Source organism: Stenella coeruleoalba (assembly GCF_951394435.1).
Source record: "Stenella coeruleoalba genome assembly, chromosome: 13".
Classification (NCBI taxonomy): domain Eukaryota; kingdom Metazoa; phylum Chordata; class Mammalia; order Artiodactyla; family Delphinidae; genus Stenella; species Stenella coeruleoalba.
In genome coordinates this window covers 74093382-74117737 of record NC_137159.1, presented here as the reverse complement: position 1 = coordinate 74117737, position 24356 = coordinate 74093382, and the positions used below count along the sequence as shown (strand labels likewise).

The following is a 24356-nucleotide window of genomic DNA, read 5'->3' as shown; positions in this document are numbered from 1 at the left end:
CTAAAGTAATGTTGGAGAGACATCTTGGCAAGAGGCAGAGAAGAGCAATGTGCGGTTCCCCTAGACCCTTTCTGGTTTTCAGTTGCCTCCTAGGTGATAATCAGTGGGACAGTTGGATGCTCATCAGACTGTTCCTGCTGCCTATAGCTGTCTTCACTGCCCATCCACGTGTATCACAGACCTGGGTAGATTTATAAATGAGTGGCAGCCCTTCAATTCTATAGAAACAGTGAAAAATTACCCAAATAGGTAAATACAGAGAACCGTATGGCACCTCACCATTGAGTAGCGGCCTCTGGATTCCTGATTTTGGCTGTCCTCTAGACGCTGGACCATCAATGCTGTGTAGCACTGGAATATAAATGCCCGATCCCGGGGGTCTCTCTCGAACACCACTTGTTGGGGCCCTCCTTTCACCAATGTGTATAATATTTCTGTTGCTACAAATATATTTATGTAAAGAAGAATGAATCTTCTCTTGTTTAAGTGATGGGCGGTTAATTCTGTTACTTTTCTTTTTTTCTTTTTGGCTGCACCACGTGGCACGTGGGATCTTAGTTCCCTGACCAAGGACCAAACCTGGGGCCCCAGCAGTGAGAGCGCCGAGTCCTAACCACTGGACTGCCAGGGACTTCCCAATTCTGTTACTTTTAATTTCAGCAAATCGATAAAAGAGGGAAATGGAGGCTCATTGTAGAGGGTGGAGATGACACTTCTTTCGTAAACTGCTGTGCAGGATGTAGGTCAAGAGTGGAGAAACTATATGTATAGCTGATTCACTTGGTTATAAAGCAGAAACTAACACACCATTGTAAAGCAATTATACTCCAATAAAGATGTTAAAAAAAAAAGTGGAGAAACTAAATATACTCCTAGGTTATCAGGGAATTGTAGAAAACCAAAACAGACACCCTCCCCCATGTAGGAGAGGTGGCTTAGCAGCTGCTGTATAACCCAGCCTCTCAGGAGAAGTCCTGATGCTAGTCAGTTCATGTTAGTATGAATTAATGACTTTTAGTCCTCTCCCAAGGATGTCTAAAGCTCTCAACAATATGAAGATATGGGATTGGGAGAAAAGAGGGTTTCCAGGTCTGAAGTAATTCCCTGTGGCTTTCCATGTTCCCTGCTTCCCCGGCCAGAGCTTCTGAGTCATTCATGGCCCCTTTCCTGACCTGATCTTCACAAAAAGGAAAGTGGGTATATGTGCCCTTTAAAATTTTACTTTTATTGCAATGAGGACAGCTCATGAATGGAAGAGGAGGTAGGATTGAACCCAGGGGCCTACAGGGGAGAAATAGTGAGAACCAGGGCTGAACTCTGGCCTCTTGGCTCTTGAAAAAGTGTCAAGGCAAGCTGGTTGGCCTGGTTCCCAGTTCTGATGCTACCTGCATGTGTTACTTCCTGAAAGTCATAGCCTCTTTGCTATCTAATGTATTCATACAACAGAGACAGAGAGCAATGTGAATGATATGGAAATACTTTTCAGATCTTTTGGAGCAGTTTCATCTTGAGAAATTAACCTAAATAAACCAGTAGTTCTCTGCTCTCTATAACAGCCTCCCCAGAATCTTCCTCAACCTTCCTTATCCTGGAGGGCAATTGAAGCATGAAGAGAAAGCATGGGGAGACAAAGCAGCATTGCTGGTGCAAGAGTCCTCAGGAGGAGATGGGAGGCAGTCATGGGCCAGTGGGGTGAGCACTGGACCAGGTGCTGCATGGCCTGGTTTCCAGTTCTGGAGCTACATCCATGTGTTACTTCTGGAAAGTCATAATTTCTCACAGGAATTTTGTTTCACTATCTGAAAACTGCAGAGAATGGATCAAATGATCTTTAAGGATCTTCCTAGCACCAGATCTGGTTCCATTCAGCCTTGAAGCCAGCAGAGTTTGCTGTTGCTTTTTCCTGCCAGTAACTTGTGAGTCTCTCTCTTTTATGCTTCCCTGGCCCTTCTTTGCCTTCCTCCTGAGGCTTCCTGACATTCCACAGCTGCCCTGCTTTGTTCTCCATCACACCAGGGCACAGCAGCCGGCAGGAGCCAGAGACCAATCAGTATTTGATAAAGATAAATCTGTGCTTAGAACTGGAACAGATGTTTAGCCAATTAGGAAATGAAACCCTCTGCAGAAGTAGATCAGCTTCCATCTGAGGACTTCGGCTTTTGCTGTAAAAAGTACTCATTTCTTAAAAGTGCTTTGCAGAATAAATCAAAGCAAGATACAAGGTTAGGTCACTTGCTCTAGATTACTCAGTTACAGTGTGGCTTCAAGATATTTAATATTCTCATATTTAAAACATTATAAAATATGAATGTTTTAGACTAGTAGGGACCTTATTCCTTTTCTTCTCACCCGGTGGAGGATTTTTTCTCCAATCTTGCTTCTCAGAATGTGGTAACTAGACCAGCAGCCTCAGCACTATCTGGGAGCTTGTTAGAAATGCAGACTCTCAGGCCCCATGCCAGACCTGCTGAGTTAGAACACACGTTTTAATAAGATGCAAAGGTGATTCACATGTACATTGAGGTGTGAGCAACACCACTCTAAGAGATCCCTGATCAAAAGACAACATAAACACATTCAGACACAAGGTGCTTCTTACTGCAGGGTATTCTATTTGGAAGTAGTGCTAAGCATCAGAATGTGCTTCCTTATAATAGAAAGACTCGGGGATATTTATTAACCTCTGACCACGTGACCTCTTCTAAATGCCTTACAAGTGTGTGTTGCCTCATTTCAGAGTCACAACAGCCAGGTGAGGTAGATACTATTTGTTTTTGTTCACCTTAATCTCCACAACACATGTATGAGGGGGATGGTCTTATATTTCCCATTTTCTAAATGAGAAAGCTGAGGCTAGAGAAAATGAGTAACTTGCTCAAGTCACATGGCTGGACAGTGAATCATGAGCTCTAACCCAAGTAGTTTGGCTCCAGAGCCCAACTTAACCACTATATTCTTTTTAGTGATCAAAGTGTTCCTTTCTGTAGTTTCTGCCCATCTGTCTTCTAGAAGTACGAATAAAATTCTATTTTTTGCTTATGTGAAAACTTATTTGGAACCAACTCTCAGGATCACTCTCTTTGATACGTTCTTCATATGACTTAATTATATATCCTCCCCACATTAGTCAAATGCTAGTTTGTAACTAAAGTATGGCCTTCAGGGTTGTACCCTAAACCTCAGCTGTGTGGTTTTGAGCAGAGCGACGTTCTAAGGTTACCTTCAACCTGTACTGGAACACCACACCTTGAATAATGATGCCCAAGTACTAATGAATTCTTTAACGTAGTCACGGTGTTGATTGGTAGTGAGCTCAATGGCTTTTTCACAAAGGCTGCTATTAAGCCAGGTTTCTCTAAGTCTCTATTTGCAGAGATGATTTCTGAACCCAGGGACATTCCCTTGAAGCTGACCTCTCATCAATATCATGTGTTTCTGCCCACACTGAGCTCAATCAATACCCCAGCACCAGTCTCCAGTGTAGGAAGGGTGTCAGTACCACCATTATCCAGGACAGGGCTGTGGAGGGTAAAACTTGATATCCATTCTGTTGAATTTCATCTTGTTAGCTGTGACTCATTATTCATCCTGTCAAACCTTTTGGATTCTTGATTCTATCACTCAGCATATTTGCTAGCCGGCCGAGCCTTGTGTCATCTGAAAATTTGATCAACACACATTCTGTCTTTATTATGCAATTTGCAGCTAAAAGTGCTGAATGGGCCAAAGTTGAAGGAAGCACCTGGGATGGAACCTGCTCCCAGAGACCTTCCCTGCAGGCTGACGTCAGTTCATTAATCTGCACCTTTTGGGCCAGGCATTCAATCATCTTAATATCTTAAAACTCTTCAAGCAGCCTGTATGTCTCCATTTCCCCAAGAGGGGCAGTAGTGGCCAATACACCCTTTTAAACCACCAACACCCTCTAGGTATATGGTCCTGAGTTGTTACAGTGGAGGCAGCAATATCGTACAAGGCACTCTCAGCATTAAAATGAGTTAGGTATGAGCTCTAGCTCTGCCGCTTCCATCTCTGTACCTTTCAGTTAGGGTAGATCAGAGAAGCAGAACCACTAGGAGTGGTTTATATAGTATAAAATTATACAACAAGGGATTCGTTGTAGAGATTTGAACTATGCAATTGTGGGAGCTGCTTAAACAGTGTGTATTACTTCTGTGTATATTGGGCCTGAAATAGCAGGATAGTCAGTTGGGAAGAAAGATGGGTGTGAAATAGAGGAGAGCAAGGACAAAATAGAACCCATGGGAGTGTGCTGGAGTCCACAGGATGGGCTAGAACACACATCAGTCCCTCGTTACCTCTAGGACTTCATCTTTGGTGATGCAGGTGACTTACAGGAGAAGCTGGCTCCTTCTTCACAGAGATAAGCATACACCTGGCCCAAGAGTCAGAAACTAAAGGAGGAGATATAGTGGGATCCGGAGTTGCTGGGAGCCTGGCCACTGCCCCTGTGCCAGCCTCATGAGCCAGCAGATCAGCAAAATGCACGTAGGCTGCAACAGCTGCCCAGCACTGACCTTCTGTCTACTGCTTCATTCTGCCTTCCAGATCTTGTGCAGATTTCTCCTTTAGTCTATACTAACCTGAAACTATGCAGGAAAGGGAATTCTGGGAAACATAGCTTCAGCTTAGCTAAACTGACACACCCTGTGTGCTATCCATATAGTCATCTTTTAACTCCACTCATCTTCCAAGTGAATACAACTGAAAAACCATGTTGCAGCCTAACATAATGCAGCAATCCCTTGCTTGTACAACTGAAAATACACGATCTCCTTCAAAAGTGGATACAAATTCTTTTAATTCATCTCTGGCTAATGTGTATTCCTCTTCTTGCAGAATCACATTCTTCCTTTGGTATCTTGTAAGCTAGGTACCGATATAAACTTAATTACCATTACCATACCTTCTGTTAGATAATAGGGGAATGGGAGACGTGAAGAGAAAAAAAATAGTTAATATGTACTGAAGCATGTATTAAAATAAGGAAGAAGTACTAAAAATTATTATAGTTCTTGTTTCTGCAATTGGCCATGCGGTTATACCTGGCGTTTTTAACTACCTCTTTCTACCACATGTTCTCTATTTCATATTTCCTTTGCCTCTACAAAATACCTCTGCTGGTGTTGGTCCCTTGCCAGGTAGGGAGACCCAAACCTTTATGCCTGAAGGTTTTAGGGCATTAAAATTCCTGCCTGTATAGGGTTGTTGAAAATTTCCATTGACTTTAATTGTAAGACCTGAAGTACTAAGAGAAGCCCCAGGGACTCATAAATTCCAGATGAACTCTTCCTTACCTCCCATATGAAGTAGCAATTGCTACTGTATCCTCTTGAAACATCAGTATCCCAGACAGTAAATTGCCTTCTTTACCTGTTGAATTACCACCCGAAGGAGCTCAGAGTGGTTGGTGGATGTCTCAACTACCAGTTTCAGTATAGCATTGTTATGCCCCCAGCCGGAGGCTTGCTTCCTTGGGAACTAGGTCTTGTAAACCAGAAAAGGTCAAGGTGGTAGGAAAGCAAAACCTTCTCTTGTGGATCACTGTGGGAATCAATGAGAGGAGCCGCTCTTGTTTTCAAAACTCTTTATTCCAGGACGTATAAGCTCTGGCTAAGAGAGAAAGAGCACCATGTATTTCTGGAGGGATGTCAGAGATTAGTGCTATTATTAAAGACCTGAAAGATGTAAGCGTTGTAGTTCCTACCAAATCTTCATTCAGTTTGTCTCTTTGGCTTGTACACAAGACAGATGGATCTTGGAGAATGACAGTGGATTATCATGAACTCAATTGGGTAGTGACTTCAACTGCAGCTGCTGTTCCAGATGTGGTTTCATTCCTAGAGCAAATCAATGCATTCCTTGGCACCTGGATCGGGCAAATGCCCTTTTCTCTATACTTTTGTTACTAAAGATCGTCAGAAGTTGTTTGGCATCTGGTGGGACCAACAATATACCTTCATGGTACTACCTCAACTCTCCAGCCATATGTCATAATCTAGTTTTCAGGCAGATTATGCTGATTTATTACATTGCTGCTATCACACTGTTTGAACCTGGTGAGTTGAGTGTATCAATAGCAATAACCCAAGATACTTTGTGTGCCAGGAGTAAGAAGTAAGTCCCACCTCTAGGATGACTTCAGGTCATTAGTCTGTACCTTTGTGGCCAGGGGCTCAATCTTCTAAGTATCCTGATAGCACTTCCATGCAACCTATGTGTTTCCAGCTGCTCCAGGAGAGTGATGTCTGTTTACTGTATTTAAAATTACCACCTCCCACCCCTACTGGTTATACAGCCCTTATCTACTACAGTGGAGGCAACAGTAGTGCAGTGGAAATAAATGCCTGAGTCAGTATTGAAAACCATAGTTTTACTGCTTATGTCTATGTCTTTTCTTGGACAGGTCAGTTTCTTCATTTTTAATATGAAAACAGCAAAAATACAACTCATGAGGTTGATATGCGGGTTAACTCTGATGATGTATACAATGGCATAAGGAATTTACTACTCTACTGCAGACACTTTATAAATTTGAGTGTATTTAATCCACATGCACTTTTATCACCTGTTAATACAGGAGGAGCAAAGGTTCTGACAAGTCCTTTAACTTGCCCAGGCTCACAGTGTTAGGAGGTGGTGGAGCCAGGATGTGAACTCCAGATGTTTTGTTAGCAAACCAGTGCTCTTTCCATTTAGCATGCTCCCACTTTGCCACGGTGCATTGTAAACCCTAAAACACGAACAGTGTATAAATATAGGTTCTGCGCTGTTCTTCAGGAATTCATGCTGAAGTATACTGATCCCCAGCTGTCTAAAATTCTCTATCTAGTCATCTGGGGACTCTGCCTTTAATTCCTGGGATGAATCAGGTGTTCTTTTTAAAATTTTTGTTTCCTCATTTTGAAAATTGCCCTTCTGTATATTGTAGTTTACAAAGCACGTTTACCTGCACTTTCATGTTCTCTCATTTAACAGTCTGCAGGGTAGAGCCTCATTTTATCTGTGAGAAACTGAGGCTTAGGTAGATAATAATGTATCAAAGCTTATACAGTTAATAAATGGCAGAGTCACTTCTCCCCAGCTTCAGGGCTTTTTCCCGCTGTTTCAGTCCTGCATGAGGCTCTTAGTATCTGTCAATTCTGTGAAGCCATATTCTCCTCCTTTTTCAGGAGACCTCTTGGAACCAGGCACAGTTTCCCTCAGGGAGAATATGGGTGTGGTAAATCTCAGAAGGTTCGTAGATGTTCGCGCATCAGTGGGCCGTAGAAGCACCTAAAATGTCAGAACTTTATTTCACAATCCTGTTGGAAGGAAAACCCGACTAAAGCCATAAGCATCAGAACTGAGCAAGTTCCAGCTTATGGGCTATGATTATACTGAGGGTAATAGGATACCGAAAATCCTCACAGTACTCACCAGTGACCTAACTTTATTTCAGATAGTATAAAATAAACCAGCCTTCTGTCAAACTTCGTTATTAGAAATAACTAACACTCTTGAATAAAGAATGATAACCCATCATTGAGCCAGTAAGAATGTTAGGATTCATCATAGGCCAAAAACCCAGTGAAAGCAGGAGCTAGAGGGTGGGGAAATCATTGAATGTAGCTTTTTTTCCCTGAGGCCCTTTGCTGACTCCTGGGGACCTTGAGCTCCAGTTTTCAAGGCTGGGATAGGAATCTAGTAAGAGGCCAGTTGTTGAGGGCTGTAAACTCAGAACAGGTTCTAATGTACTGTCAAAGTTCTTACCAGTTATCTTTATTTTCTGTCTCCCCAGTGTAGGCTTAACCACGTGAGACTGTTGATACATGACCATTTTTGACCTATAAAAGTATCAGTCTCATATGATTCAAGGTAATAAGATGTCATGGAGATGTTTGCCCCCAACTGTCTGTCTAATACGTAGAATAATACCTGGTCCATAGTAGGTTTTTTTGATGGGATGAATGAAGGAAATTAAGTTGGAAGCCAATCATTAAAAGATAAGTAGAACAACTCCAGATGAGAATTAAAAAACACATCTGAACAACCCATGAGTAAAAGAAGAATTCGTAATGAAAATGAAAGGAAACCTGAACTTAGAGCCTGCTAGGAATAGGAGGGAGAAAGGAGGCAGGGAGTGACCTCTTGGAGTTGCCTTATTGAGATTTGACCAGCCAGCCGTGTAAACACATTGATCTCCACTTCGTCCTTCCTAGCTGTTATTTGCCAGCTTGAAATTTCTGACTTTCATTCCCATCTGATTAACACAGATATTGAAAAATAAAAACTCAAGTCTTTTCAATGTTTATAACCAAATGTAATGTACAGGTTCATATTTGTGGGAGAAATGTGGAATACAAATTAAAAGTCCTATGATGTAGAGCTCAGAAGTGCTCCTTTCAAAAGTTACCGAAGAGTATGTGAAGCTTTCTCCCTACCCCCTCTCTCTCTCGTATTTAATCAGATTTTGAGATTAGAGATGCAATTTCCTTTTGTGTCTAGGGACGTTTCTCAGGATACTGCACACTACTGTTTTCACTCTGCTCCCCCTCACCCCAAGGTTATAGAATGAAAAGTGTCTGTCATACAATTATTCATTAAAAAGAAAATTATTTACTTTCTTGGTTTAATGAACAAAAATTCTGTGAAGTCACATCTATGTGGTTTAGGTTCAAAAATCAACGAGTAAGGTGAAAGTCATGTATGCTAGTTAAAACTACACATGAAAATCTTTTATACTACCCATCAATTAGAATATACAAGGTTTTAAATGTATAATCCTATGTGGTATTCCTTGTGTACCTGGTGAAAATCACTGAGTTAACTAAAGACAGAAATGAAAGAGAAGCATATCAGTAGATGTCCAGCTTTTTAAATCCTCTACCTTTAACAAAACTATCAAATTTGTACTGATGACTGTGGGGAAGGTTGAGAATCCTGAGATGCTTCTGCTTCCAGAAGGGATGATTTCATTGCACTTGAATAGTATGCCTCGCTGTTCTATGACACATTCATGTATTTGTTCATATTGGGAATGACATGTTATGTCTTGTTATAAGCAACTGCAACTCTATTATTCATACAGTCATCAGGTACCAAATAAAGAGTCAAGTTTGGGGCTAAATCATTTAGATATTGGACATACACTCCCAAATTGCCTCTTTCCAAGAAAAAGTGTGGTTGTGAGAGGTATGAGCGAGCCTTCTGGCTCCTGGGAAAGTGATGTGAAATTCAAGTGAGGGACATCCATCAGCTTTGCTGTTAAGGATGGCAGTCTAATGTAACTAACGTCTGTTCAGACCAGACGTGCTGGAGTCAGCTTCAGCTTTTCCTGTGATTAGAGTCCGGGTGCTTTAGGTGATCTGAATCCCAGGTGTGTTCGAGATGGTGATTTCCTCCAGAGTTCCTCCTCCCTCCCCACTCCAGCTGGCCAGGAAGACTGAGAATGGGCCCACAGGTGGCTTTGTGAAGATAATGAAGCTTCAGCTTAGGGTTCCACTCTTGCACAGTCTCTTTCAAGGTCTGGGGAGGGATCTTGGCAATATGTTCAAATTGTCCTTTTGTTTTAATTTGCAAAATTGAGATATTTTAAACATTATCAGTTAAGACCACTCTTTCTTTCTCCCCAGCTTCTCCAGACATGTCCTACTGTTGTGCTGTTGGTGGAGAAGCTGCAAACAGTTTTGGGATCCGGCTACGGGGAAATTGCCTTGAGGTTACGGTGAGTTGGAGTTTTGTAGTTGACGGTCCCTTCTTTGCAGAAGTGAGTTGTAGTTGGCTGTCATGTTGTAGGAATGGCTTCCAGGATTCTCCTACTACCTGCTGAGATGACCTGCCTGGTGTTGGCAGAGGGTGCAAGGCTAGAGGCTCTGCTGCAGTGTGAATGTGCCCTCTGGTGCCCAGCACTGCCCACCGCCTCTAGAGTGGGAATTGGAGGAGAAACCTGTAGAGGAAAAGACTGAGTTTTCATTCTCTTCTCTGCCTTGAAAATGATGTTATGAAGTTGTTGGCATATACAGCCAAAAATATAGGAAAGCATACTGAAAAAGTATGGTAGGAGTTAATTAGCGCAAATGTGTTATATTCCTTGATTTTATGATACTTATCAGTTTTCTATGGTGTGCATATTGTGATATATTTTGTCTTTGTAAATTAATGTTTACCTTCATATAAATTTTTTTTTTTTGTAACTATACATTCTTTTCTAAAGCCAACCCTCAAAACTGGATAAGCTTCAGACCTCATTAAACCTGTTCCTCCCAAGGTTGGACTCTTGACCAAAGGGTATGATTCCATTATACTGCAATAAAAAAAGTTTTAAAAAAAAAAAGTATGATTCCACATGCCACCAAAGCTTGCCTGCTTGTTTAGGCCACTCCTCCATTGTGTGGCCTGATGTCTGATGTCTCAGGAGGTACAGAGGACACTGAGTTCTGAAAGGCTGCCTGAAATTGAGCACAGGCGGCGATGCCTCTAGCTGGGCGGCATATGGAGTCTGACCTCTGATCCTTCACAGAAACCCCTGTCTTTGTACAGAGAGGAGTAAAGAATGGCCAGTGTGCATACCAGCCAGAGGAGGCTGTTCTCCTTGTGATTTGTTAGGAAAGAAGGTGGGCTTCTCACTCCTAGATGGCTTGTGGCTTGTGTGAACCAGAAGGTGGCAAAGTCAGAAACCCTTGCTCCAAATAAATGTTGTCTTCAAAGCCAGCATTAAGGAGAAGCCCTGCTAATCTACGAGCCAAAAGACCTCACTTCTCACTCCTTGGTTAAGGTATTTCCACATCCCTGCAGACTCTGTTCTGTAAAACAGGGATCGTGGTCCTTTGCTAGACTGTGTTAAAGGACTTATTACATAATGCTGGCCATAAAGCCATGGAAACATGTAAGGTACTAAGCAAATGTAAGAAATGTGATGAATATAGGAAAATATTAAGGGTAAAAATCAATACAGTCATTTAGCTAAACTTTCAGAAAATCTTTTTCCAGACTAGGCTGGAAGGATCCTGATCAATTAAGGTCAGGGAGGCTTGAAAGATGTGGCTTTCTATAATAACAGCCTAATTCACAGGGGCCAATTTGTTCAAGCCTAGACATGTTTGGCAGTATAATTGAAAGGAGCGTGATCAGCCTATGTGGTGCCCAGCCAGCAGCAGGCACAGGGGACCATGCTCTTGCTGTGCCTGGGGACCTCAGTGGGCTACCTGTTCCCTGGCTGTCAGGAAGACAGAAGGGAGGAAAGCTTCTTTCTTGCTTTTGGGCTGTGCATTAATCAACATCACTTTCCTCATTAATATAAAGGCATTCTCAGCTGCACATTTTGAGGAGCTTCTAACAGTTCGTTTTTCCTCTGGTTACAGTAAAAACAGCCTTCATAATGAGGAGGAGAGCTGTGTTCTTTACAAAGCTAAATATTAATTCTTTTTTCAGTTTGTCATTTACATATCCCTCAAATTAGGTTTACTTTTCCAATTTACACTGCTGAAGCTCCATGGCCCGAAGATATACAATTAACACTATTTCCTTGGTGAGGGTCGGAGTGCCTGCTTTGTAGGCTCAGGTTTTTCTTAAGACAGTAGTTGAAGGTATTGAGAAATAGAAATTTAATTGGCATAATTAGGAGGACCTCCTTGCCGGGCCGAGAATGAGAGATAAACGGCCATTCTCTTCAGCCAGCCATTTCCGCTTGCACAGTGTTGGTTGAGGGTGTCCCCTCTCATAGAAGGAAGTGGTCCAGTACTCTGCCTCGTGAGACTTTAGGAAGGACTTTGCTCTTCTCTCCCCGAGGATTGATGGAGTCTACTGACCACTCAGGGTGTCTTCTTGTTGGAACTAGTGATCTCCAGGTGTTAATAGATCTTCATCTAGGTTTATAGATGACTTGCTCCAAAAACTTGCCTTCTGTTAGGACAGATGAACTGTATCCATCCCCTGGACTCCCCTCCCTTCCTCTCTTCCTTCTTCCCTCATTTATTCCTTCCTTCCTCCCTCCTTCCTTTCCTTCCTTTTTCCCTGCCCTCTTCTCTATATTCCTCTTCCCTTCCAGGGTGAGCACCTCTTGAGTTAATATATGCTTGGCAGTATGCTAGATGCTGGAAATACTGTGGTGAAGGGGACGGTCTAGTGGAAGAGACAGACATAAAACAGGCAACTTAGGGCAGTCTGATGACTACCTCTGTCGGAGCAAGGACAGGGTCCTGTGATGCAAGGAGGAGTCAGACAGGCAGGGATGGGTGTTTCCTCTGAAATCTTTCAGCACCGATTTTTTTTTTTTTATATCTCTTATATAGTTATTTAGCTGAGAGGTGTCTGTGATTCTGGGTTTAGAGAGGCCAAATGAAATATCCCAGTGTTCATTTTTCTCACCTGTAAACTAGAGTAGCAACAAAACCTGAATTCAGTCATGCAGCGTGCTTAGAAACCCAAACCCAGCACATGCTTCTTGAGCCACGAGTGGCATCACATAGGGACTAGGCAGCAATTGGGCCTTTGTCTGTGACAGTTCATGTCACAGAATTATCTCTTGCATCTTTAGGGACTTGGAAGACCTTCCCGGAAAGCCAAACCAAAACAAAAGATACATGGCATTGGATTCTTCTTAAGGCTGCTGAGTAGCTACACATCTGTCCTGGAATGTGGAGTCATTTGAGGTTAAAATGTTGAGCAGTGCCAGCTCTTCTTTTTTAGTGGATGAGGGACATCAAAGTCAAAATAGTGCATTTTCAAGGCTGTTGGTTCTATTTACATTTTTTCTTTTAACCACCTGGAATGTGCATTTGGAATTTTCCCACTTGGCATCTGGCTTAGTGCATACTACATCTTTTCTACAAGAGAGAGCGAGAGAACATCTTAGTGGCAAGAGTGCTGGGTCTAAGTTTAGACAGAGCCACATTCAAGTGCTGAAACTGAAATTTACTAGCTGTATAACTTGAGCAGGTATGCTTCCTTTCTCCAAAACTGAATTTTCTCATCTCTAAAACAGAGACAATTACAGTACGATCTTAATAGAGATGTTGTGGCTACTAAATTCTCTTGGAAGATATTAAATATGTAATAAATATTAACTATTGTTGTAGAATACCAGCTGTATACATGCTGTGTACATGTTAACCAAGGCATGGTGCCTACAACTTCCATGCTACTTAAGACAGAGCCCCTCGGCAAACTTCATCTCGTGGAGGGTGTCTGCCATGTACATTAATTGGCATGCTAGCTACTTGTAGACGACACCCATGGGGCTGTCCCTTCAGTCCCCCTTTTCTAGTAAATTGCTTTGCCCCTGCTCATCCTTAATGTGTCTGTAAGAGTCACTGTTCTGGTACGGTGATTCTATTCCTTAGACAGTGGTCTAGGGTTTGGACTTGGGGCCTGGAGTGTTGGGTCAGGTTCTCTCTCTGTCCTGTAGCAGTAAGATTGATAGCTCAAGGGACATGGGCGGCCATGCCTCTCTCCATGAGGACCTGGGAAGCAGAATTTGGTCTGGAGAAAAATAAGGAAAGAAAAAGAAAGGAAGAAAATAAAAAATAAAAAAAAGAGAAGAAATGTGTAGTAAATGTGCAGAGAGGACTGGGGGTATAAGCTGGAGAGGGAATTCTTAGTGATGCCTTATTCCATTTATTCCTGAGATCCGGCCATATTGCTAGGCTTGAGTTCCTTGAAATAATTCAACAGTTTTTGAATAATTAATCTCTACTGTTACCTAAGCTATTGAGAGTTGGGTTTTGTTACTTGTAACCACAAAACTTCCAAGTAATACCTTCTTCCATAAATGTTATACCACGGAGGGTGCCCAGCACATGTATCTAGCAGATATTACAGATATTACACCCACCTGGGCTTTCTGGTCATCATCATTACACTCACAGCAGAGAGCGTATCCATGAGTTTTAAGATGTATATTAGTGTTCTTTCTCTGCATTGGTTTCATTGGAATGAAGGAATAAAGGTAGGTACCCCAGCCCTGAGGTAGTCAGAGCCAGTATGGTCTTAGGAGAGAAGCTGGAATGGTGTTGTGGCTGCAGAAATGGACAGAATACCTGAGGTCCAGCCATATCCTCTATGTTAATCTCTCCAGTTACTTAAGCTATTGAGAGTTGGGTTTTGTCACTTCAAGTTTTGCTGGAACTACAGTGCTTCAGTGCTGCCAGGGCCACTTATTACAGGGAAGGGGGTGCCGGAAAAAGACTCACCAGAGTCTTGTGCCCCAGAGAACCCCTACTCCTAGCATCACTATACTTGCAGAGCCACAAAGCTCTGAACCTTCATCCCTTGGAGAGCCAGGATAACATGGTGGATAAAAGCATGGATTCTAGAGACAGGCTGCCTGGGTTTGAATCCTGGCTCTGTTGTGTGACCCTGGGCAAGTTAGTTATCCTCTGTGTTCTTCAGTTTCTTCTTCTGTAAGATGAGGATAAAACTATCATCTACCTCAAAGGTCTATGCGAGGATTCAATGGGTTAATATATGAAAAACATTTAGAATAGTGTTTGGCACAGAGTAATAAGCACCATATGGATATTATCATTATTGCCATTGTTGCCACTTACTACAACTGTTACGCCCATGAACCCTAGGAGATCACAGTCCACACAGGAGGCAACACTTGAACATATTACAAGCTCAACAGTAAAACAGGGGAAGAGTTAGCAGAGTCAGTTCCAAAGGGAAGGTACTCACATTGAGGATTATGGCAACTCTGCAGAAGGATAGGGAAGACCCTCATTTTACAGTCCCTTGATTGGAGGGATCCTTAGTGTTCTTCTCATCCAGTACCCGACAAGACACGTGAATCTAATTATTATCTCTGAAATATAATTGTTCAACATATCTTTGCATACTTCTCATGGGGGGCTCACTTCTTTCTGAAGCAAGCCAACGTGATCTTATTAAATGACTTTGTCAGGTACCAAGTCACATAAGCTAGGAATCTAAAAGTCTACCTTTTCGTCTCCCTTATATCATTTCTTTACCCTTTATTCATTTAAGTCTTAGTGATTTCTCCTACCCCACCCCAAATGCAAGGTAATTTACACTATATTGGGAAGGATTTGGTTTCTAAGACCATGCATGGCTGAAGGCTTGCATAAGTTAAGACTAAAAATGTAGAAAGGCAGGCATTTCTGTTTACCAGCTAAAGTGTCACTGCCTTATGGTTAGAGTGTAAACAAAACTTAAATATATTTGGCCTGATAGTTTTTAAAACAACAACAACAACATGTCAGTGCATTTTACATTCAGGGAATTCACATTATTTCAAATCGTCTGTAGAAAACAAAACTTTATCAATAGTTTTATATCACATTTTCTAATTTATGTAACTTGAATTTACATGAGATAACTCTTGAACCTGTCTCTTCCTCCACATCATCTCTGCCTCTCCTTTAGTTCAGACACTCATCATCTCTTTCTAGATTGTAAATTTTCATTTTATATTGTGATTATAGTGTTCACTTATATGTCTATATGCCTATCAGTCTGTAAATATAAGAGCATGAACAATTGCTGTTTATCTTTTTGCTCTGCCTCCCTTCTCCCTAAGACCACCTACCCTCTTCACACACTCACACCCACCCACCCCCACACACAGACACACACACACTCACAGACACACACACTCACAGACACACACACAGAGACACAGACATTCACAGACACACACACTCACAGACACACACACACACACACACACACACAGAGTAATGGAAAATACTATCTCATTCAATCTTCCCAGCAATTCTAGGAAGTTGGTGGATGTTACCTTCATTTTTCAAATTAATATATTGAGTCTCAGGGAGGTTAATAAAACTGTATAAGGTCACAAAATTCATAAGTGATAGAGTCAGCATTTTAACCCAAGCCTCTGTGACTCCAAAGTCCATATTACCATGCCACATCTCTACTCTCAGTATGTCCCTTGCCCATATGAAGTTTCATGAGGTCAGACTGTGTCTTTTCCTTTTATTTTGGTAGCATTCACAGAGTAACCTACAGCCACATCCAGGCTGGCATTCAAGAAGATTGATAGCAGCTGGATTGGTTATTCCTGAAGCATAACATAGAACTGGGAGGAATAAGGAGTGCTTAGAAGTGGACCAGGTGGTTTAGAAGTGATGGTGGTTAGACATATATACTTGTCTTTTCAAGTAACGCTGTGACGTGGGCCCTGAGTTCTACCAAGCCTAATTCTCATCCTTTGTTATGATATGAGTCAGATTGAAAGTCCTTAAGACCTGGCGGTGACTTTGATGTTCACTCAGCTGTCTGGTTAGGTGTTGGCTTTAGTAACTGATTTAGGGTGACTAATCAAAGGGACCAGTAAGAAACCAAACCCTGGATACGTGCGCCAAGCCTAGAGGAGCCTTCTCCTTTTCTGCTGCCTCTCCCCCGTGCTCAGGAGCGCTGGTACACTTTTCTCCTCTCAAAGTCATGACATTCAATCCCATCTCTAGGCTTGTGTGCCAGTTGCAATCTCTGTCTGCATTATTCTTCCTGTTTTCTTTGCTTACCCAATTCCTATTCATCATTTGGGTCTCAGCCTAAGTATCTCTTGTTTAAGGAGGTCCTTTCTGATTGTCTAGAGTAGGTTAAGTATTTCTGACAAGATTGCTGAAATAATCCTTTGTACTTAACACCAAATATTAATTATATGATTATCTCATAATCATTTGATGACTCTTTTGCATGTCAGACTATAAACTACTTGAGGTCAGGGACTGTGTTCATTTCAGTCATCATTCATGTCCGGCACTGAGTGCAGAACACATCCTTCATAAATATTGATTGATGGGTAGATGAATAGGTGGAGGATAACATAATCATCTCTTGGCTTCTCCCCACTAGAGGGAAATGAAGAGGGAGGAAAAAGAGAAGACTTTCAGTTTCACTTGGAGAACATAATGTTTCAATAAGAAAGAAGAGATTTCATTTTCTGGATTGTTGTTTTCAGAATGTTTGTCATTTAAATTCTCACTTTATTTGACAGTATCACTTATATTCCTGTAAGAATGAAATTGAATAAATACATTTCAGGGTGAGCCAAGGTGACCTGCAGGCTTGGGCAGCCTGAGCCTGTAGAGGGTGAGCAGTCTTCAGGCATCAGGAGGGGAAGACCAGCATGTCTGTGTTTGAAGTGGCACTTTCCTTCACCGTGATCTTTAAAAATCAGATGCAAATCTGAGAATAACATTCATCTTCAGTTCTGGAATGTGACGGGTTTTAGGTCTTACAAAATGAAAACAGTGAGGGTCTAAGTTAAATTAAAACCTCTCCCCTTATATTCAACGTGTTCACAAGTTTGTAGGGCTTGTTCATTTTCCATCTTTTAAAATGAAAAGGGCAATGCATGCTCGCAATAAAAATACCGTTGGGCGCTGTGTGTAAGGAGCCAGGCTGCTGTGGAGCATGACAGGGAGCCCTGAGGAGCTTTTAGAGGCTCATCAGGGTCTGAAATGACATAGAATTGAACATTTAAATGGCCTTACCGTAGTATTTATCTTCCCAACCTGGGTTGGTTGTGAGAGTAAACAGGGGTGTTATTATTATTCTGAACAAACCTGCATAAACCAGTACTGTCTGGGCTAAACCTGGACATATGTTTGTCCTATATTTAATAACACTTTGAAAGAACAATGACATAGATGTCTCGTGTAGTACATGACTCATTGCCAGATGAATTTTACAGTTCATAACTACTCTAGAAATTCAGAAAAGGAAGGGGATGGTATCACTGCTTAACACTGGGTGGTTAGTAAAGGCTGTAACCTGAAGGTCTAATGTGAGTTGCATTCAGAAGGATGGACAGGATGAGTAAATAGGTAAGGGGAGCAGATTGACCCATGTGAGTGAAAGTGCAGAGGTGTTTTTCAGGATTTAACTGATTGATTTTGATTATCTAGCCTAGAGTGAAATATATGAAAACTATCAATATCTTAAGAAAGAAGAAATATGTGTCAACATTCCCACTTTCTGGCCCTGCTCACTGTGGGATTCTCCAACCCTACAGCAATCCCAAAGCCTGCAAAGATTAGGCTGAAGGGCCAGAGGCAGTACCACCCCCAGTAGTGGGTCCCTTTCTCCTTCTCTACTTCTTCCTTCTTCTTTTCCATTTTCACTCTCCTTTCCCTCTGTCCCCTCCCCTCCTCTTTTCACTCTCCTTCTCTAGGCCTTTATAACCACACTCTCCTGCATACACTCCAGCCTCTTTCCTCCCTGGTCATGGTGATTGGGGCCAGAACAACACCAACCAGGACATGCTGGACTGTCAAGGCCATCATTCTACAGTTAAAAGCTGAGACTCTGGAGGCTGGGGTGCCTGATTGCCTCCTATCCAGGGAATAGTATCTCCTCTGGGCTCCTGAAATTCCCTCAGTGCCAGGACTCTCTTCAGAAGGAACACTTATGGCTGAAGACCCAACTGGGGCACTTCCAACGAAGGACACATTCTTTGTCTCTTTCTCATCTCTGAACCAAGGTTGAATATTCCTTCTAGAAGAGAGCCTGCTATCATTTTTCAAGAGGATTTCTTTTAAGACAACCAAATTGCTGAGTGTCATTGTTCTGGTCCTGCCTGGAGAGCTCATCCATTTACTGCTGTGAACTGTAAGCTCCCTTCAGTCAAGGTAGCTCAGAGGAAATTGTGTTCCTAGGTGGATGTAAACTCTGGTGTGCTTCATCAGAGCCTCCAGGACTCGACAGATAACACAGGCAGAAGGCTTTGAGTGTATTAGTACTAGATTTTTATTTTTTCATCCTGATGAAAAATGTATAATTTTTAAAGTATAAAATAATGTTTCATAATTGATAAGAGGTTTCTGTGCTTTTCATAGATACCATATTTGCAGACACTTTTCTTCCTCTGGGAAGTTAGAGGCAATACCCTTTCCCCCAACCATTTCCCTGCCTTTTGCTTTATCGATGCTGGCTTCCTTGAAAGAAGGCCTGCACCAGTATGCCCATCACTGCAAGCTGCAGGAAAGCATGGAGAACCAGGAGAAAGGGCAATAAGGGAGAGAGAGAAAGAACTTACTTTTAAACCGGAACTGTGGAGCTGCATATTCCTTCTGGTGGGTAGAGTAGGAGGCTAGAGGTCTTTGGTAAAATTCTATCTATGGGGAAATTGGGAAGAATTATGGGCCCCCATGATGTAAAGAATAGGAATATTAATCAGCCATGAGAAAGAAGAAAACCCTGTCATTTGTGACAGCGTGGATGGATTTTGAGGCATTATGCTAAGTGAAATAGGTCAGACAGAGAAAAACAAATATGGTATGATACCACTTGTGGAATATAAAAAGCTCTGTTTCTCATAGAAACGCAGAGTAGAATGGTGGTTACCAGGGGCTGGGGCTGGTAGTAGTGGGGAATGGGAAGGTATTGGTCAAAGGGTACAAACTTCCAGTTATAACATGAATAATTTCTGGTGATTATAGGTAACAATACTATACCGTACACTTGAAAGTTGCTAAGAGAGTAGATCTTAAATGTTCTCACCACAAAAAAGAAATGGTAATTATGTGACATAATAGAGGTATTAGCTAACACTATGGTGGTAATCATTTTGCAATATATAAGTGTATTAAACCAAACCAATTTTATTTGAATTCCTAAGGACAAGACACTTCCACTGATATCTAGTTCACAAGAATCCCTGGGAGACTTCAGCATAAGCAGGCGTGGCTCTAGACATGGGGCCTAGCCTCACATCTCTCGCTTATAACTTCCCCTTTCCTCATTTCACTGGAGGCACATGCTTTCTTCTTTGAGTGAAGGATGTTCTTCTGGGAAGGCGGCATAGTTACAGACGTGGTTTGCTTTGATGGTTCACTGTTTTACAGTGTTTGGCTGCTTTTGATCATGGCCACGTTTCCTGGCCCTTTTTTTCTTTCTCACTCTCTTTTAAATCAAAGTTACTGTCACATTGCTCCAGAGAACAAAATAGTTACCAAATGTGTGCTAAATAACTGATTAATAATTTAAAACAAATTCTCATTTAACAACTATTTGCAAGGCCTTTTGTTAACCACTGTAGAGGGGGAGTGGTAGTTTTTAACCTAGATTATGCATTGGAAACTCCTGAGGAGCTTATAATAAAATAGAATCTGTAGATTGCTTTGAGAGGGCATGGAACTCAAAGCAATCTACAGATTCAGTGCAATCCTTATCAAAACTCCTATGTTTGGGCTTCCCTGGTGGCACAGTGGTTGAGAGTCCGCCTGCCGATGCAGGGGACACGGGTTCATGCCCAGGTCCGGGAAGATCCCATGTGCCGTGGAGCGGCTGGGCCCATGAGCCATGGCTGCTGAGCCTGCACGTCCGGAGCCTGTGCTCTGCAACGGGAGAGGCCACAACAGTGAGAGGCCCGCATACTGCAAACAAACAAACAAACAAACAAAAAACTCCTATGTTTGCTTTAATAGAAAAATCTACCCTAAAATTCTTATGGAATCTCAAGGGACCCAGAATAGCCAAACCAATCTTGAAAAAGAACAAAATTGGAGGTTTTATAGTTCCTGATTTTAAAACATATTATAAAGTTATAGTAATCAAAACAGTGTGGTACTGGCCTAAAGATAGACATATAAACTAATGGAATAGAAAGCCCAGAAATAAACCCTAGTATGTGTGGTGAAATAATCTTCAACAAGGGTACTAAGCCCAATCAAAAGGAAAAGGACAGCTTCTTCGACAAACGGTGTTGGAAAAACTGGATATCCATATACAAAAGAATGAAATTTGACCCTTACCTTACATCATATACAAAAATTAACTCAAAATGGATAAAAGACTTAAACATAAGACGTAAAACTTTAAAACTCCTAGAAGAAACAGGGGGAAAGCTTTATGACATTGGGTTTCAAAATAATTTCTTGGATATAATGCCAAAAGCACAGGCAGCAAAAGCACGTTTAGACCGATGGGGTTACATCAAACTTAAAAATGTCTGTGCATCAAAGGACACAGTCAATAAAGTGAAAAGGCAAACTTTGGAATTAGAGAAAATATTCACAAATCATATAGCTGATAAGGGGCTAATATCCAGAATGTATGAAGAAATCCAGCAACTCAACAACAAAAAACCCAAATAACCTGATTAAAATATGGGTGAAGTAGATGTAGAGAACAAACGTATGGACACCAAAGGGGGAAAGTGGGGGCAGGGGGTGGTGGTGGTGGGATGAATTGGGAGATTGGGATTGACATGTAGACACTAATATGTATAAAATAGATAACTAATGAGAACCTGCTATATAAAAAAAATAAAAAAAAAAAATTTAAAAATAAAAACATGGATGAAGGACTTAAATAGACATTTCTCTAAAGATGATATACAGATGAACAACAAGCATATGAAAAGATGCTTAACTTCACTAACTAGAGAAATGCAAATCAAAACCAAACTGAGATATCATCTCACATCCATTAGGATGGTTACTATGAAAACAAAAAAAAAACAGAAAATAAGTGTTAGTGAGGATGTGGAGAAATTGGAAACTCTGTGTACTGCTGAAGCATGTAACATGGTGAAGCCATTATGGGAAACAGTATGATGGTTCCTTAAACAATTAAACAGAATTATCATATAACCTAGCTAACCCACTTCTGGGTATATATAAAAGAATTGAAAGGGTCTCGCAGATACAAACTACTATATATAAAATAGATAAACAACAAGGTCCTACTGTATAGCACAGGGAACTGTATTCAATATCTTGTAATTACCCATAATGAAAAAGAATATATATATGTATAACTGAAAAAAAAAAGAATCGAAAAGGTCTTGAAGAGATATTTCAACACCCATGTTCACAGCAGCATTATGCACAATAGCCGAGAGGTGGAAGCAAACTGAATGTCCATCAGTGGATAAATGGACAAAGAAAATTTGGTATATACATACAGTGGGATATTATTCAGCTCTAAGAATGAAGGCAATCCTGTCACATGCTGCAACATGGATGAACTTTGAAGACATTATGCTAAGTGAAACAAGCCAGTCACAGAAAGACAATATATGATTCCATTTATTTGAGATTCTTAGACTAGTCATATTTACAGAGACAGAAAGTAGAGTGGTGGTTGTCAGGGCTAGGGGAAGGGGAGAATGGGGAGTTGCTATTTAGTGGGTAAAGAGTTCAGATTTTACAAGGTAAACATGTTCTGGTGATTGGTTGTACCACAGTGTAAATATACTTGACACTACTGAACTGTACACTTAAAAACGTTGAAGAAGATGGTAAAAAAAAAAATACCATGCCCAGGCTCCAGATTCAGAGCGTTGTGCCAGAGCCTCTGGGATAGGAACCCAGAGCTGGAGCTTCTACAAAGCTCCCTAGGTGACTGAGGTGTCAGGCGGGGTTGAGGACCACTGGAGTGGAGCGATGGGTGAGGACAACCTCTGGGGGAGGGGGAGGAGATGTGCAGTGTGTATGTAGAGCAGTCCGTTGGCAGGGGCATTAGAGATTTCCAAAGTGTGTGAAGATCCAGAAGGCAGAGGCCCTCCTCACAGCATGGGGTGAGTTTTTAGTCATTTGTGCCAGGCTTTAAAGAATCAGTCGGGGTTGACATGATGCCTGAGAAGCGAGAGGGTCTGCAGCTGTCATAAAAGGATAAAGGTGGGTGAAATGCTGGAGATGATTAGGAAATGGAGGGTGCCTAGTTTCACTGGTGTGTGTGAAGGGCGTGTGGTGTGGAGGAGGCGGTGGTAAAGAACTACAAAGACAAGTGGATGCCTGCCTGTGGCAGGTCTTGAGCTTCATTCTGAGAAGATTAGATATTACTCAGTAGACAATGGGGAGTCATTGCTTTGTCAGCCAGGGAGTGAAGAAAGCTAAAACATCTGGCTGACTTAAAATCCAGTGATAAGAGCTATGTTTGAAGAAGATATAGTTTATTCTTCCTTAAATGACATATACCAACCAACACTTTTGAACCGTCTGTTAACATTTCATGCAGGTTTTCAACACATGTTATTTCATTTTCCCCTGCCTGGTCCAGAGCCCTCTGTTTCCTCCAACGTGATGCTCCCTAGGCCCCGGTTCACCCAGCAGAGCACATAGGAGTCACTTTATCCTGGTGCCCATCCAGTGGGCCCAGTCACTTTGCTAACCTAAAACAATCTGCCTCCAAACTGTTCTTTTAAGGGAGGGGCCCTTCATACTTGAGAGATTAGTGCTAATTATCTTCCACGGCAAAAACCACTTTGTACGCATGATTCCCAGCACGGAGGCTGGAATGAATGCTGGTGATCTCCATGAGCTGGACCGCTGGGCTCTTTGGGAACAGCACGCAGCCACTCATCAGTTTGCTTCCTTCACAAGTGCCTACTTTCTTTTTCTCAGAAAGCCTGGACAATTGTATTTTGCAGAATATTTTCAAATCTGCTCCTGGACCCTGACATTTCAAAACAAGTAACCTGCTTTGTTTGAGAAATGCATTTAAATAAATTAATGAAACCACTGCTCTGAACGAATCCTTTCAGGCTGCTTGCAGGAAAATTTTGAAAGGGCAATATTATCACTGGTGAAAACTGCAGCATCTGAGCAATTAGATATCCAGAAAGCTGAGCGGGGAGGAAGAACATAATGACAGAGTTTTACCTATAGCAAAACCATTAAAGGTCGCCTACCAGAAGGACAGCTGGAATAGAATTTGTTTTCAAAATATGAGATTAAAGAACATTCCTTGAAGAAAGTGTTGTTATACAGTGTCAAAAAAAAAAGAGAGAGATTAAAATGGTTGGAAGATGCAATCACAGCTGAGATAAATTCTACTTTCTCTGTGGTATGCACACCCTGCCATCTCTCCACCTCAATGGATGGGGTGGGTTGGAGAAATTAGCAAGTGCTCCTCTCTCCATACACATCTTTCCCCCACCGAGAGTTCTTTTCCGCTCTGGTCTTACTGAAAACACACTTGCCTACCAGGGAAACCATGTGGAGGACTAGAGGGTTTCTTTGTCAATGGTGCCCACTGGAGAGGACAGCATTAAAAATTCTTTAAAATGAAAGGGGCAATTTTGAGTTTCCAAGTCATTAGGCAGATTTATGACTTGTCCATTTGCAAGGGAGCTGATGGGACTCTCCACACAGCCATTTCACATAAAATCGACTCATCTCACACATGGGCGTTTGCTTAGTTTTCCCCCCTGTGCCTAGAGCTCCTCTGGTCTAGGCCGAGGCTCCCCTTGGAGGACATGAGAAAGCCCTCCCTGCCTTCTCTGCAGCGCTATTTTGCATAAAATGCTATAGCACATTAACAATGGTATACAAGACTCTTTGCAGTGACCAAGTGAAATCAAATACAAACCTGCTCTATTACTATTGTCAATTCTAGAAGGTGTATCATGAATAAGTTCT

General features: G+C 41.8%; 1 long non-coding RNA gene across 1 annotated transcript in view; it reads left to right on the top strand.

Moving 5' to 3' along the window:
• LOC307195904 overlaps positions 1-24356 on the top strand; it is a 438834-nt gene that overhangs the window by 190001 nt on the left and 224477 nt on the right. Inside the window, exon 2 of the long non-coding RNA XR_013830986.1 lies at positions 9636-9727. This is a non-coding gene — a long non-coding RNA (uncharacterized lncRNA). The remainder of the gene's footprint in view (positions 1-9635; positions 9728-24356) is intronic.